Raw genomic sequence first — 17,005 nt, 5'->3', positions numbered from 1 at the left:
CTGAGAACTCATCTCTTAAAGGGTCACGCTACCACACCTGTCAAATCGCCTCAGCATATTATATATTTCAATAAGATTGCCTCTCATTCTTCTGGACTCCAATGGATATAGGACTAACCTGGCCAATCTTTTTTCATAGGATAAGCCTCTCATCTCAGCAATCAGTCCAGTGAACCTTCTCTGTACGATTACTGGGCCCAGAGCTACCAGGACGGTGAGAGAAATCATGGGCCCAAGCCTTCACCTGTTGCTGGGCTCCTTTAGGTCAGTTTACAAAAAAAAATCTGCCTGCTAATTTTTTCAGGCCCATCCCTTTAAATACTGCAACGGCGTTAAAACTGTTTTGAATGAGACTCCCACCACCAGCCAAACCCACTGAATAGCTTTAGTTCAGTTGGGTAAATTCATCATCCACATGTGTAGAGTGATTCAAGTCTAGTTTGAAGTAAAACAAAGCCTTTGTTGGGCTCCCTGCACTTTCTTTCGCCAGCTCGTACAGGGGGTCTCAGTAATCCTATCATGATCCTTACCTGTAATCCAATCTCACTGTAGAAAGCCAGCACCTTGTAACCCTTTCTACAGCTAGCAACAAGCTTAATGCAACTGTTCCATACTGGAGCACAGTGCAGTGACCCTGGGATTATTCTGTACGATCACCACAGCTCACACATTTACTGTGATTGGGTGAAGTTATTTTTTTCATTGGAGGTGTTGTACCTGTTTGAAATAACCAGTTGATTGTCTCTCATGGAACAAAGGAGATTGCAGATGAATGGGATAAGTGCCTTTATTCTAGTTGCTCATGATTTAATGGTTAATGTTTGAACGCATGTGGAAGAAAGGTATATGTGTGCATTAATATAATGGCTACACATACACATTGAAAGAGGATATTGCTACTACAGAGTGAATTTAATAGAAAGTGGATGAAACCAGCAGAGTAATTTCTTTTGGTAAGGGGCAATTTTCCTCCATCACTGGCAGTGCATAAAGCCTCGATTTTCTGAAGGTAATTGCAATGAGAATTGTCAGTGTTCTCTGTCACGATACGTCTGACATAAGCAGCAGCTTTGAGAGTTCAGAGCTGCCACATGACAGCTTGGAGATTTATGTAAGTGAGTCGATGCTCTTCCGTAAGGCACACAGTTGAAGATTAGAATTTGTAGATGAAGGAGAGGAAAATACTTCAGGGTAAAGGAAACATAATGATAGACAATAAAAGGATGAACGTGTTGTGGATCTGATGAAAGCCTGGAGTTTGGATGGGAAGGTGGTAGCGGGAACTGCGATATACCATAGATATTCCACCTTGGCTGTTTCATGGATCTAACAGGAATGGTTGTCATTTTCATGTCCACACTCAGTATTGTTCACAAGCACACCTTTCTCTGAATTGATTCCAATTTTTAATTTGATGGCGATATCACCACCTCATTAGGTGTCTTATTTTCTTCGAGAATATCCCAGTTTTATCAACATGTCAGCCTTCCCCCTCAACATCCCCACCCTATCCACTGCCAGGTGTTCAGGTATATTGTTGAATACACTTCTTCCCTGGACATGTCTGTCTGCTGCCAAAGTCTCACACTGCCTTTTTGATCTCTTCCACAACACCCTATTCCCCAGTTCCTGAATTCATTCATCTCCATTCCTTGAACCAGTCATTCTTTCCCTCTCTTTGTGTAGCACTGCACATTTCCAAATTCTTATGTTTGGCATTGACTTGCAAGTCAGTAAACAGCACCAAACCTTGGCATTATATGTTGCAAATTGTTATCACTTCTGTCACGATGATGTGATTTGTGCCAAAATGATATAACTTATAATTTTACCAGCTGACCACATGCTGAATTGGTTATGAAGGATTTTTTAAAGACAAGAAAAAGCACGACTAAGGATGACTGCCACAAGTCACCTGACATCGAGTATTGCCAGTGCCCAGTTTCTAGAAAGTTCCAGTGTGGACTGCAATTCAGACTTGCACCCTTCTCTGGAATTTCACACCTGAAGATGTCATGAACCACTTCAAATTAATCTATTGAAATGTTTTAGGCATCAAATTTACATTTCTAGAAGACGACCTCTCCAGCAGAGACAATAGGTCTATGGCCTTGCCCCTCCCTATTTTTAGAACAACCCCACAGTCCTCCAAGACATTTGCACTCCTCCAATTCCCGCATCTTGCGCTTCCTTGATTTTGCTCACTCCCCAGCTCATACCCTTGCCTTCAGTTGCTGAGCATTGAATTTCCATTGGAATTTCATACCTAAATCTCAATGCATCCCCTTTCTTCCCTTCCCATCTTTAAGATGTTCTTTAAAACCTATGTTTTTTGGCAAACGTTTAGTCACCTGTATGTGTCCCCGTAGCTAGCTATCACATTGGGTGGGATTTTCTGACCACGCTCACCCCGAAACTGAAAAATCCCACCCAAGGTCAACAGACCTTTCTATGGTCCACCCCTTACTCGCTATGACTCCTGTGGCGGGCGGAACAGGAAAATTTGCCCCATTGTGTTTAATAATGCTCCTCTGAAGCACTTTGGGATGTTTTGTTATATTAAAGTAATAATGCTATATAAATGTAATTCATTACTAATATGCGAATAAGATTCAATGAAATATGGTGGCAGGAGGGTCATGTGAAGCATGCATTGACATGGACCAGTTGGTCCAAGATATACATCTACCAAGATATACATTAAGTATTTCAAAGATTTTATTAAAGTCTTACATTTAAATTCCTGAAATCCAATTACAGCAAAGAGTAATTAAGGTCAGACTGCAATGTTTTCCAAACAATTATTTGGCATTCACAACTGCTGGTAATCTGTTTGTATTTAATTGAAGCAATGTAGGAATCATGTAAGGATCATATTACATTGGCCCATCGAGGTTCTGTATTGCTCCGACTAGCTCCTTCACCAGCTCCCAAAATCTCGTTTTGCGTCTGCGGAGTTCATTACGAAGTTCAGTAGCTTTGGTTTGCGTTGCATTGATTTCTTGAAGGATCGTAAGAAAGTTCGTCAAATTGTTCTTGCTTAAGGCTTGTGCTGCATTCAGAAAGAAGAGTTTGAACAGCCGTGCCCCTTAAAGTGCAGGATTACAACGTACAGCAAGTTTCAAGCTAATTTAAGTTCACAATACTAAAATTGATATTTCACTTATAATTCTATTCACGTATTCCTCAACCAGAAAATATTATTCTGTTTTTTTCTCTTACTCATTGGATATGGACGTCATTGGCTGGGTTAGCATTTATTCCCCATCCCTGACAACATTTGAAGAGTCAACCAACCACATTGCTATGGATCTGGAGTAACACGTAGGTCAGACCAGGTAAGGATGGCAGACTTCCTTCCCTAAAGGACATTAATGAATCAGATGAGTTTTTATGAAACAATGGTTTCAGCATCAATGGTGCACTTTTAAGTCCAGATTTTTATTGAACTTGAATTCACCATCAACCATGGTGGGATTTGAACACAGGTCCCAAGAGCATTACCCTGGGTCTCTGCATTATTAGTCTAATGACAATTCCACTACACCACAGCCTCTCCAGGCTATCGCTACCTTTCCAAGGACAATGAGGGCTGGACAATTAATGCTGGCTGCACCAGTGATGCTCACATCCCATGAACAAATACATTTTAAAGATGCATTCATTTATAGTTAGAAATCATACAGTGTTTGAACAAATAGAATTTGAATATATTTGCATATTAAAGCTCAAACAATTAGGGATTTTCAAAGGCAAGGGGAAGCGGCCCCTGAAATGTGCAGTGGTGCTCACTACGGAACAAGCAAGGCCCCAGGGTTGTCCGCTGGATGTCAGTGCAAATAATTGGCTCCACATGAGTGAGCAAAAGTCATACAGATCCGAAGTTTGAGCACTGTTCCGTGTTGAGTCAGCTGAACAGCAGTTGGAGTTGTCAGCGGCATTGCTGTCCAGGGAGAGGGATCTGGGCAGAATTCCCACCCTGAATGCTCCTCTGTCACTTCTATTGGAATGTTGTGCCAAAATTTTCAATTGCTGGTGAGGTCGGGAAGGGGTGTGGGTGCGATCTGAGATCTCATTCCCAGAGGGTGGCAAAAGGATCTCGCGGCCTCTGAGATGGAACGCAGTTTTCAAAGGGAAGATGCGGGGGGGGGGGGGGGGGCGGAAGGTGGAATGGGGAACTCACTCCCCTCCAATTAACAGCCCTTGATGCATTTATTAATATAGCCAAGGGAGATCAGTCGGGAATTTCCAAAGTTGAAATCACTCAAACCCAAACAGTCTAGTTTGCGTTGGTGTGCGTTAGTGCAAAAGCTGTCGGTGTCAAAGTGGGAAGAAATTAAAGTTTTTTTAAATGTTGAAAAACGTTGAGAGCTGGGGGGGATTTAGCACTGGGGTGTGTGCTTTCTCTACCATTTGATCACTTTTCTGCTCATTAAGGCTGCTGGCCCACCAAGGTGTTGCCTCCTCCCTTCTGCAAGGCAGCAGCAAGCCCCATCATGGCTGCCGCCTACCTTGGCCAATCAGAGTCCATGGGAAGCTCCAAACTCCTGGTTACACTCCGAGCCACTAATTGGGTGCCAAGTTTACTCTTGGCCCAATTCGGCTGTTTACATTTCAAAGATAGCGGTGTAGGGTTGGGAACCTGGTGCAAGGGACAGGCTCAGCTCGGTAATAAAGTTCATGGTTATAAAGAGCAGCTTGTTATCATTGTCCAGGTTAACACGTGAGGACTGGTCACTTCAGTAAATGACTGGAAGGCTGGCTATAGCATGGAATTCCATTTCATTATATAGGAATCAAATCCCTGAGAAGGAGAGAGACAAAAGGGCTTGGTTCTTCAAATGAATGTTTATTTCCTTTTCGGAAGGACCCTTATGACAGGGCTCCAATCCCAGTGGGAACATCACAATACTTACCTGTGAGTGAATCAGTAAGGTGTTTTTATTCTGGTCTCGGCACTAATCACAATGCATCTAAACTGGAAAAAGTCACTCAGAGTCAGATGCTAATTTTAATGAATAATTTTAATGTTTGCCACTAAAATGCCACTGTGTCAAAAATCTTGTTGCATTTTGGATGTGTCTTTGATATCCAAAGCTAACAGTGTTTAGAACTCAGATTTAAAGGGACACTATGGAGGTAATTTTTCCCTCCCAGGACAGACAGTGGTGATTGAGTTAAAGATTAAAAACAAAACCCAGTGAGAAAGTCTGAGTGGAATTACTGAATGCCTTTCCAGCACTGCTTGTGGGCCAGGAGGAGGCCAGTCCACCCAGCTTCTTTATCGGTCACATCAGGGCCAATGTGTCATAATTGTTTTAACGAATTCACTGCAATCTTCTTACACTCTGTAATTGCAGTGCTTACGTTAATCAGCTGTTGGGTGGAATTTTACCGCCCCACCCGTGAATGGAATCGGAACAGGCGAGGGACGGACAATGGGAAGGGATTGACCTCGGGCGCCATTTTACACTTTTGGGATCGTGTAAAATCCCTGTGATTGTGTTTATCCTCCTTTGAAAAAATAATTCCCTTTTAGTCTTGTGTTTTTGAACCAATCATAAGCAGATTGCAATCTAATGTTAATCACTTTTACAGAAACATCCTAACTGAGTGATTATTTGCTGTCATTCCAACATTTGTATTATGGATAACATTAATATTATTGCACATTTCACTTCAAGGTGAATAATACAGCCTTTCGGAGAAACGCATTTTGATTTGAACTGCATTTTGCAAAGAAACAGAGTGACAAATACTTTTACAAACTTACTTTGGTTCAGTAAACAGGACAGAGGCATATGGATCTCTGCACAAAAAGTAAATGCGATATTAAAGGGTCAATGTCATTGCAGTTAACTCATTAACAATAGCTTTTATTTTTACTTCAACTGAAAAACACAAGAGCAATTCATGCAATCAAAATTGGGTTGGTATGAGACATCATGCAACGTGTAACAATTGCAGGCTAATTCTCCGTATATTGACCAAGAATCCTCAATAACACTCCCTTTCCTCTGTTATTCTAGTCATGAGCGCTGCTGCCTCACAGCACCAGGGGCCCGAGTTGAATTCTGGTCTCAGGTCATTGTCTGTGTGGAGTTTGCATGTTCTCTCCAGGTGTTCCAGTTTCCTCCCACAGTCCAAAAAGGTGCAGGTTAGGTGGATTGGCCATGCTAAATTGCCCCTTAGTGTCAGGGGGATGAGCAAGGAAATACCTAGCTCTTTGTAATGCTTGCTTGTAATGAAGACTTTAACATTCTGGTGAACGAATAATATGCAGATCTCCAGGCTCCTCAATCAATCTGTAACATCAATATTGTAACTGCCACTCGAAAGTGTTTCTTTATTATTCATTATTACAGTAAGTGCACTAGCTGTAACTACAATGTTCATTAAAAGGAATGGACAGTGCATTGATTTCTTCATCTGGGAGGGATGGGTACCGAAAGAGACTCTCCAATAGTATATAAGTCATACTTATATGACAGGTCTGTCACGTGAGGAGAGACTAAGTCAGTTAGAATTATATTCAATGGAGTTTCGAAGAGTGAGAGGGGATCTAATACAAACTTTAAATTCTAACAGGATGAGACAGGGTAGATTAAGAAAGAATGTTCCCGATGGTGGGATTGTCCCTAACTAGGGGTCATAGCTTGAGGATTTTAGAACTGAGGTGAGGAGAAATTTCTTCACCCAGAGAGTGGTGAATCTGTGGAATTCACAACCACAGAAAGTAGTTGAGACCAAATCATTGTGTGATTTCAACAAGAAATTGGATATAGCTCTTGGGGCTAAAGGGATCAATGGATAATGGGGGAAAGGCAGGATCAGGGTATTGAATTTGATGATCAGCCATGTTCGAAATGAATGGTAGAACAGGCTCAAAAGGCCAAATGGCCTAATCCTCCTTCTATTTTCTATACCTTCTGTCGTCTAAACATATATAAAGAAATATGCAATTTATTAACCCTGAAGTTGTTTTTAATTGGTTAACTGAGTGTTCCTATGGGGTCACAAGTATCAACAAGACCATCTACTTTTATGTCCACACTTTGAAGATATTTATGCTAGAGTTTTGTGGCCTTAATTTTAATGACCCTGCCACTCCCAGCCCCAGGCAGGAAATGGTGTAACAAGGGTTACATTTTAAATGTCTAACTTCCGAACCCCAACTTGCCACATTCTCAACCATCGTAATTCAAATGATGGCAACTCGTCACAATGAGTGTACACCTGTCTGCGGACAGGAGAGAAGCAGATGAAGAAAATGGTGTCGCAGGATGTGATTGGACAATGTCCTCAGATGTCCCCACCACCACTACCCACACATGAATTGTGAAACTCACCATCAAACACATTTGTTGAGCCATTGTTTGTCATGATAACATCGAATGCAGCATTTGACTGTTTTTCCTCAGAAGTCACGGGGGGTTTCGGCATGGCATCTTTTCTCATTGCAGGCGAAGTGTTTTGGCGAAGGTGTGAAATATCTGGAGAAAAGAAGTGGTGACGACTCAGTAACGGTGATAAGCCAAAGTAAATCTGAACATGAATCAGCTGACCATAATAGTTGAGGTGCTGAAATTGGCTGAAGGTGCAGTTGGTGGTGCAAAAAGAGTAAGCTAAAATCAGTCATGGTGTGCTATTGAACTGTCAATCTCATATTCATTAATGCTGCTTTATCTCCAGCAAATCCCCCATTGCCAGCCATAGCTCCCCATAAACTTGAGGTCCTCCATCTGTTCTGACTCTCTCCCTCAGCATTCCATCCTCTCTCTTGAGAAAAGAGGCCTTCTGAGCCCCTTAAGCTGAAGGGGAAATTCAGGCAGATTTCAAGGCAGTTTCTATGTAAAAGATGTGTTCTTTAGCACAACATTTTGTTGGAGAAGCCAAATCAAGGATAATGGAAAGTCTATCAATGAGTGGACTGAAATAAATTGTATGTAGCTGAATGTTATAGAGATCCACGGAGTGACTCTGATATTAAGTCAAGTTTGGGTAGAGGCTGCAATTGCAGAAGCAGGAGGCAAATCTGCAACTTTCTGAGATGTGGGGTCTGGGCCAATTTTAATGGTCTGGCATCAGTCTTTTATTTGTCGTGGGTTATGGGTGTTGCCGTGAATTCCCATTGACGGGGACCAGAGAATCCCACCGCTAGCAAACAATGCAGCACTACCCGCCGATGGGAAACTTGTAGCTGGGAGGTCAGAGAATCTCATCCAATGAATGTGATCTTTTCGACCATCATAGGAATTAACATCCTACGTGGGAACATAGGATTTAGGAGGAGTAGGCCATTTGGTCTTTGAGCAGAAACAAGTTTCTGAAATAGAACAAAAAACCTTGCCAAACACCCTTTCAGCAAATAACGTAATAAATTAAATATCTATTAAATACTAAAAGAGAATGTCGAATCTAATATTAATAATAACTGTTTATCACTGCAGAAAACCTGAAACATCTAGTCAGAAAGTTCATCTCAAATCATCAGTTGAATGAGCTGAATTGTGGTCACCTCGCTAATAAATGTAAATAGCTCAAAATCAGGCCATGTGATATTTTGCAATGAACATGTCACAGTATCTTTGCAGTCCAAAAGGAGGCCATTCAGCCCATTGTGTCTGCACTGGCTCTTGAAAAGAGCATGCTACCTAGTCCCACTCTGCTGCCTTATCTCCATAACCTTGCACATTCTTTCTTATCAGATAGCAATCCAATTCTCTTTTGAATGCTTCGATTGAACCTGCCTCCACCACCCTCTCAGGAAGTTCGATCCAGACTCCAACCACCCTCTGGGTGAAAATCTTTTACCTCACCATACTTAACTTATACTCATTTTGCCAATTCTTTTGAACCTGTGCCCTTTAGTTATAGAGTCATAAAGGTCTACAGCACAGAAAATGGCCCTTTGGCCCATCGCATCTGCACCTGTCAAAGATAAACCACCTAACTATTCTAATCTCATTTTCCAGCATTTGCCTTGTATGCCTTGACATTGCAAGTGGACATCTAAATATTTCTTCAATGTTATGAGGGTCTCTGCCTCCAACACCATTTGAGGCAGTGAGTTCCAGACTCCCACCACTCTTTGTGTGAAAATGTTTTTCCTCATAGCCCCTTTAAACCTCCTACCCCTAGTCATTGATCCCTCCACCAAGGGGAAAAGTTTCTTCCTCTCTATTCTCTCTATGCCCCTCATAGATTTATACATCTGTCATGTCCCACCGCGCTACCCCCCCCCCCCCCCCCCAACTCCGGCCTGTCCCCCCTCAGCTCCAAGGAAAACAACCCCAGCCTATCCAAACTCTCTTCAAAACTGAAATATTCCAGCCCAGGGAACATCCTAGTAAATCTCCTCTGCACTCTTTCCAGTGCTATCACATCCCTCCTATAATGTGGATTCCAGAACTGCACACAATACTCTTGTTGCAGCCTAACCAAAGTTTTATATAATTCCAGCATTATCTCACTGCTCTTAAACTCTATGAGACATAGAATCCCTGGAGTGCAGAAGGAGGCCATTCAGCCCATTGAGTCTGCACTGACCACAATCCCACCCAGCTCCTATCCCCGTAGCCCCACATATTGACCCTAACCAGTCCTCCTGACACTAAGGGGCAATTTAGCTTGCTAGACCATTTCTAAGGGCAGTTGAGAGTCAGCACGTTGCTTTGTCTCTGGAGTCTCATGTAGGCCAGACCAGGTAAGGACGGCAGATTTCCTTCCCTAAAGGACATTAATGAACCAGATGGGTTTCTCCGACAATCGACAATGGTTTCCTGGTCACCAGTAGATTCTTGTTTCCAGGTTTTTTTTATTGAATTCAAATTCCACCATCTGCCGTGACGGGATTCAAACCAGGGTCCCCAGAACATCAGCTGAGTTTCTGGATTAATAGTCCAGCGATAATCCCAGTAAACCATCGACTCCCCATTGCTAATACACACGTGAAAAAGTCTTTTTGCCGTTTCTAGCAGAAACGTAGCTGTAAAAATAACTATATAATGAGCTCCAGTGAGCCACATGACCCAGGACTATTCCAATGTTATTCTGTATCTAGCCAGTAGGAGGATCACATGCAGAATTTGAAATGAACCAATTAGCCTTTAATCTTCATTAACCTTCATAAAAACTGAAGAAATAAGAACAAGAGGAAGTCATACTGTCCTCTACAATAAAATAAGATGATGGCTGATCTTCTATCTCAACTCCAATGTTTTGCTCTGCTCCCGTATGCCTTGATTCCTCTCTCTTGCCAACCAACATTAGCAAGCCGCCATGTGAGACATTCTGAGCAGAGACCTAGTCACACTATAACGTGACTAAATAGCGCACTTGCTGTCGCTGATGGCAAAGCTGTCGTCAAATAAATGAGATGTGACTTCTGACTTCAGAAACTCTGAGACCCACCAAAGGTTTCTAACTTGCTTCTCGAGGCTGATTCTGATTGCAATATAAACATTGTCATCACATATCTATATTTGGGTGCGGGCTGGCAAAATGAAATCTCAAAAATATCCAACCACTTCATTTCATCCTCAGTTTGTTGCTGAAATGCTGGCCAGATATCAAAGTAATTTTAAGGGTGTTTGTCACAGTGCAAGGTACCACTCTGAGGCCGGCACCTCCTTAAATGGAAAGGTGTTAAACCCAAGTTATTCACCATCGTTCTCCAGTAATGGAAAATGGAGCTGAATACCTTTTCTAAATAAACGTCAATGAGGAAGTTTTCTTTTTCCTGATATTAATAAGTTCTTTGGACCACCTGAGAACATTTAAACATCGCTTTGCTTCAATGTAACTGCAGCCAGTATGAAGCCAAAGTGGTGTCAGATTACTTCTCCAAGTTGAATCATAGAATCCCCACAGTGCAGAAGGAGGCCATTTGGCCCATCGAGCCTGCACCGACAACAATCCCACCCAGGTCCTATTCCCATATTTACCCTGCTAGCTCCCCTGACACGAAGGGGCAATTTAGCACAGCCAATGCACCTAACCCGCACCTCTTTGGACTGTGGGAGGAAACCGGAGCACCCACAAGAAACTCATGCAGACACGGGGAGAATGTGCAAACTCCACACAGACAGTGACCAGAGGCCGGAATTGAACCTGGGTCGCTAGCACTGTGAAGCAGCAGTGTCAACTACTGTGCCACCATGCCGCCATGGTCTCATGTCATTTGACTAAAATTCAATTGACTCGCTACGTAAAATGTACTTTATAACCGGCCTTCAGTTTCTGTCCTGCTTAACGCACTTCAAAAGCTCCAGCACTGCATGAGGTCTCTGAAATTAAGAGTCACACATGACACACACTGCATCTCCAACACCCAAAAATTACTTTCAACCTTATACTCAGCTAATCGATTACTAGCAAGATTTATGAACAAAAAGTATAATTACAGAAACCTCTTCCTCTGTCTCATTAAGTGTTAATAAGTCTCGATTAGGAATTACTTACAGCAGTTCACCTGAAAGGAACAAAGGAGGAGCAAAACAATTTCTTGCTTCTTCAAAATTGTCTTCATTTCAATTTCAAAAACTGACGAGAAAAACTGAGAAACGAGAAGATTTTGCACAATGACTGTTGCTTGACTATTTGCAAAATAGCTCACAGTTTTAACTTGTTGTCAGTATCTAGTTAATAAATAACCAGTATTTTGTAAGGTCAACTTTGGTTTAAAATTGTCAAAACACTAATTCTGGTAAAGCCTCTTCAATATTCCGGGCATCAGCAACCCACTTCCTATTTTCCTTGTCGATAGAGTTTAGGAGCGGTAGTACGCTGATGGTTCTTAGTTTTTGAATGTCTTGTGAATGATAAGGACTCAGGTACAATATAGCACACCGTAAGACTGCTTTATTTGAGTAAAACAATTGATTTCCAAGGCAAAACAATGATTCTTCAAGCAATTATATTTATTTGGCTTTTATAAGATTTTACAAAGATCGGGGTGCCATTTTTAAAGGCCATCCCAGTGAATAAAAGTTCATATGGATCCCCACCATCCTCCCATGCACCCTTTCCTGCTATTCTTCTGGGGACAGTGCCAGAGAGAAGCACCAGGGAGCAGTGCCCAGGGTTGGTGCCCAGACAGTGACGAGGAGGTGCGAGTTGGGGGGAGGCAAGGGGAGGGTGGTTTCCATAAGAACTTTTATGCCCGGTGGTGGCCTTTAAAGACAGTGCCCCAATCTTTATAAAACTAAGTTGCTGGCAGGGCAGATTCAATCATGTCCCCCTCCCCCACTGCCAGCGGGACGTTGTGGAACCCTGGCCATTTTCTTCAATTTTCTCAATGATATGGCAGAGAAAGTCAACCTTTTTGCCAGCACTTTCAATGCCACTCTTCCTGTGGGCCTTTCCCGATATTTGGGAAAATTCCGCCCAAGGCTTAGAAAGTCCTAAATGAGGCGATGTTACAGAAAGGAGGTGCAAGCAATCTCTGCATAAATATCCTAATCAAAAAGATGGCCTAGTTCCCTTTCCCTATAACTTTAGGTTCTCAAGTAATGTGGTTGTACTCTTGAGTAAGAATTCATTTTATGCAATACATTCAGATGAACCTGAGCAAATTGAGTTAATGTCAATAGTCCATATTACTAAATATTTACCTGGTCAATATTTGTGCTTTGGCACTATATAATGCTACCCAGTACTGAGTACTTTTATAAATGATTGATTAGAGTCATAGAGTTATCGAGACATACAGCACGGAAGCAGGTCCTTCGGCCCAACTTGTCCATGCCGACCGGATTTCCTAAACTGAACTAATCCCATTTGCCTGCGTTTGGCCCATATACCTCTAAATCTTTCTCATCCATGTACCTGTCCAAATGGCTTTTAAATATTGAACTATACCCACCTCAGGCACTTCCTCCGGCGGCTCACTCCATATACGCACCACCGTCCGTGTGAAAAAGTTGCCCTTTTAAAAAGTTCCTTTTTAAATCTTTCCCCTATCACCTTAAACCTAGAAATCATAGAAATCATAGAAACCCTACAGTGCAGAAAGAGGCCATTCGGCCCATCGAGTCTGCACCGACCACAATCCCACCCAGGCCCTATCCTCACATATTTACCCGCTAATCCCTCTAACCTACGGATCCCGGGACACTAAAGGGCAATTTACCATGGCCAATTAACCTAACCCACACATCTTTGGACTGTGGGAGGAAACCGGAGCACCCGGAGGAAACCCACGCAGACACAGGAAGAACGTGCAAACTCCACACAGTGACCCAAGCCGGGAATCGAACCCAGGTCCCTGGAGCTGTGAAGCAGCAGTGCTAACCACTGTGCTACCGTGCCGTGCCCTGTAGTTTTGGACTCCCCTATCCTGAGGAAAATACCTTGGCCATTCATCTCATCTATATACCCCTCATGGTTTTATAAACCTCTATAAGGTCACCCTTCATCCTTCAATGCTCCAGGGGAAAAAGTCCCAGCCTCTCCTTATAATTCAAATCTTCCAGTCCCAGTAACACCCTTGTAAATATTTTTTGTACCTTTTCCAGTTTAGTAACATCCTTCGCAGGACGACCAGAATTGTATGCAGTACTCCAAATGTGGCTTTACCAATGTCTTGCACTGTTGTAACATAACATCCCAACTCCTGTATTCAATGCTCTGACCGATGAAAGTGTGCCAAACACCTTCTTCACCACCCTGTCTACCTGTGATGCCACTTTCAAGAAGGTCTTTGTTTGACAACACTCCCCAGGGCCCTACCATTAACTGTGTAAGTCCTGCCCTGGTTTGTCTTACCAAAATGCAACACCTTGCATTTACCTGAATTAAACTTCATTTGCCATTCCACGGCCCACAGGCCCAGTTGATCAAGATTCCACTGTAGTTCTAGATAACTTTCTTCACTCTCAACTACACCACCAAGTTTGGTGTTATCTGCAAACTTACTAACCATGGCTCCTATATTCTCATCCAAATCGTTTATATAAATGATGAACAACAGTTGGCCCAGCACCAATCCCGACTGGTCTGAAGAACAACCCTCTACCATTACCCTCTGTCTCCTACTGGCAAGCCAATTTTGTACCCAATTGGCTGATTCTCCCTGGATCCCTTGTGATCTAATCTTAGAATCATAGAATCATAGAAACACTACAATGCAGAAAGAAGCCATCTGGCCCATCGAGTCTGCACCAACCATAATCCCACCCAGGCCCTACCCCCATATCCCTGCATATTTACCCGCTAATCCCTCTAACCTACGCATCTCAGGACACTAAGGGGCAATTTTAGTATGGCCAATCAACCTAACCCGCACATCTTAATGACCAGTCTACCATGTGGTACCTTGTTGAAGGCTTTGCTAAAGTCCATGTGGGCAACGTCTACTGCACTGCCTTCATTTATTTTCTTGATCACCCCTTCAAAAGTCTCTATAAAATTTGTAAGACATGATTTCCCCTGCGTAAAGCCGTGCTGACTATCCCTAAGCAGTCCTTCCCTTTCTAAATGTATGTAGATCCTATCGCTCAGAATCCCTTCCAACAACGTACCCATCACTGATGTTAGGCTCACTGGTAGTACCCGGTCAGTGCCAGCGGTGTGTTCAATGGGGGTAGGTTCCACATGGAGGGTTCTGTGGGGGCAGGGTATCCATCGCGAGGGGGGATTGTCCTATGGACAGAGGGGGGCATTGTGTTCGGGGGTGGGGAATGTTCTGGTGAGGGGTTTCGGGAGGCTGGGGGAGCTCAGTGGGGATGGGGTATCCGTGGGATGGAGGGTTGTTCCGTGGAGGATGGACGCCATGGTAGGGGATGTTCGCGAAGGGGTGATTAGTTGAGGGGTTTCAGGGGGGATTCTATTTTTAATATTTTTGTATCAGGGCACCCTGATTTTTCCCACCCACTGTGCCACTCTGCCATAAAATAGGAAAATTCCACACAGTTTTTTAATAAACTCAGGATATCGCAGGACACCTTTCCAACCAATTAATTATTTTGTGCCTTAATTGTTGTAAGGTAGGAAATGTGGCAACTACTTTGCACACAGCAATATCCCATGAATGGCAATGATTTAATGACAGGATAATCTGCTTTAATGAGGTTGATTAAAGCATACAGTATTTGTCATGGTAGAACTTGCCAATCTTCTTTGAATGGTGTCATGGGATCTTTTGTGCCCAACCTAATCAGAAAATATCTCATCTTAATGTTTCATCCAAAAGCTGTCACCTTTGTGGGCAGCATTTCCTCAATACTTCAGTGTCAGCGTAGATTATGTCCTTTGGTCTCTGTAGTCGGCCAACTTACTTTATCACTGAGGCAAGGCTGACATTCATCAAGGAATAAGCATGGCAACTGATCGAAAAAGTGCTTTTTGGGTGAAAAGTGGATAATATTGATCTTACAGATAATTGTGGAGATTTTGAGAGAAGGTGAAGTTTATACTTGAAGAATGTTCCTGACATATATTGAATATTCACTTCATAAATTAACTCTTTGGACAGATCCCACCTCTATTCAAGCTGAGAAACTGGGCTGAATCTTGTGCGTTCACTGTTGGTGAGCTTTAGGCATGTGCTTAGGCAGGAAGCAGTGCACCGGGACACTGCTGTCTTCCCGCCTCTGCCAGAATTACATTCTGGGTGGCAAGACCCATTGTAGACCATTCCACCCTGCTGCCAATTGAGGCCCTTAAGTGACCAATCAATGATCCAGCCACAGCTGGTATGAATCCAGTGGCAGTCAGGTCTGTCACCGTGCTGCATGATGTGGGGATGCCGGCGTTGGACTGGGGTAAACACAGTAAGAGTTTTAACAACACCAGGTTAAAGTCCAACAGGTTTATTTGGTAGCAAATGCCAAATGGCATTTGCAACCAAATAAACCTGTTGGACTTTAACCTGGTGTTGTTAAAACGCTTATCATGCTGCATGTCAGATTACACCTCATGGTCAGGTTGTCAACTTGGGGGCATTCAAAGGCACTCAGTTCCTGATCGAGGGACTGGATGTTGGGAAGGGGCAGCCCACCGAGGGCCAGCCTTCTGCCTATGCTGCCGACCCTGTTCCACCTTCAGTCAGCAACCCCCGCCTTGCAAACCCCTCTCCGCCGCACATTACTCACCAGTGACCTGTGTTGCTCTGTGAACTTGGGACTCCAGGAGGTGTTTTTTTTCCTGCAGCTGTACCACCAGCCCTGTAGCACTGCTGAGCACAAGAGATGCCAGTCTCTGATTGGCCAGCAGCTCACAACAGGCAAAATTCCGCCCCCCCCACCCGAGGTCTTGATTCCAGGCAAGGCCCACTGCTGGCCTCGTCACTGCCTGGTTTACTTGTGGTTCAGTGGGTCTTCTGGAAAGGAGGCAGTGCGAGTCCATTCTTAACTTTTCAGTTGACAAGGGCTCAACAAGATTGTGGCCAATGCCATGCATATAGAGGTCAATCATAAGTGCGACGAAAATGCCTAAGTCAATTTGTGAGGCAGTGGCGTAGTGATATTGTTGCTCAAATGGTAATCCAGAGATCCACGCTTTGGGGATGTGTGTTCAAATCCCACCACAGCAGATGGTGAAATTTGAATTCAATAAAAATCTGGAATTAAAAGTCTAATTGTTATTATGGGGGCAGCATGGTGGCACAGTGGTTAGCACTGCTGCCTCAGCGCCAGCGACCCGGGTTCGATTCCCGGCTTGGGTCACTGTCTGTGTGGAGTTTGCACGTTCTCCCCATGTCTGCGTGGGTTTCCTCCGGGTCCTCCAGTTTCTTCCCACAGTCCAAAGATGTGTGGGTTAGGGTGGATTGGCCATGCTAAATTGCCCCTTAGTGTCAGGGGGACTAGCTCGGGTAAGTGCGTGGGGTTGTGAGGATAGGGCCGGGGTGGGATTGTGGTCGGTGTGGACGCGATGGGCTGAATGGCTTCCTTCTGCTCTGTAATAAGTGTATGATTCTATTCTAATTATTATTTATAGGTCATTCAGACGAGACACCTCAAAAGTGCGAATAAAAAATCATTTTCAAGCTGATATTTTTCACATC

General features: G+C 43.4%; 1 long non-coding RNA gene across 1 annotated transcript; it reads right to left on the bottom strand.

Moving 5' to 3' along the window:
* Nucleotides 1–2,700: 2,700 nt before the first annotated feature.
* On the bottom strand, nucleotides 2,701–11,604 carry LOC144479256 (uncharacterized). The gene is made up of 3 exons (XR_013495486.1): nucleotides 11,464–11,604; nucleotides 7,350–7,493; nucleotides 2,701–3,052 (listed from the first exon to the last, which is right to left on the bottom strand). It is a non-coding gene; the product is annotated as an uncharacterized LOC144479256 (long non-coding RNA).
* Between the last annotated feature and the right edge of the window lie 5,401 nt (nucleotides 11,605–17,005).

Source organism: Mustelus asterias, chromosome 25 (assembly GCF_964213995.1).
Source record: "Mustelus asterias chromosome 25, sMusAst1.hap1.1, whole genome shotgun sequence".
Lineage (NCBI taxonomy): Eukaryota > Metazoa > Chordata > Chondrichthyes > Carcharhiniformes > Triakidae > Mustelus > Mustelus asterias.
Note: the sequence above shows the minus strand (reverse complement) of the source record. Positions and strands in the feature narration are given on the sequence as shown.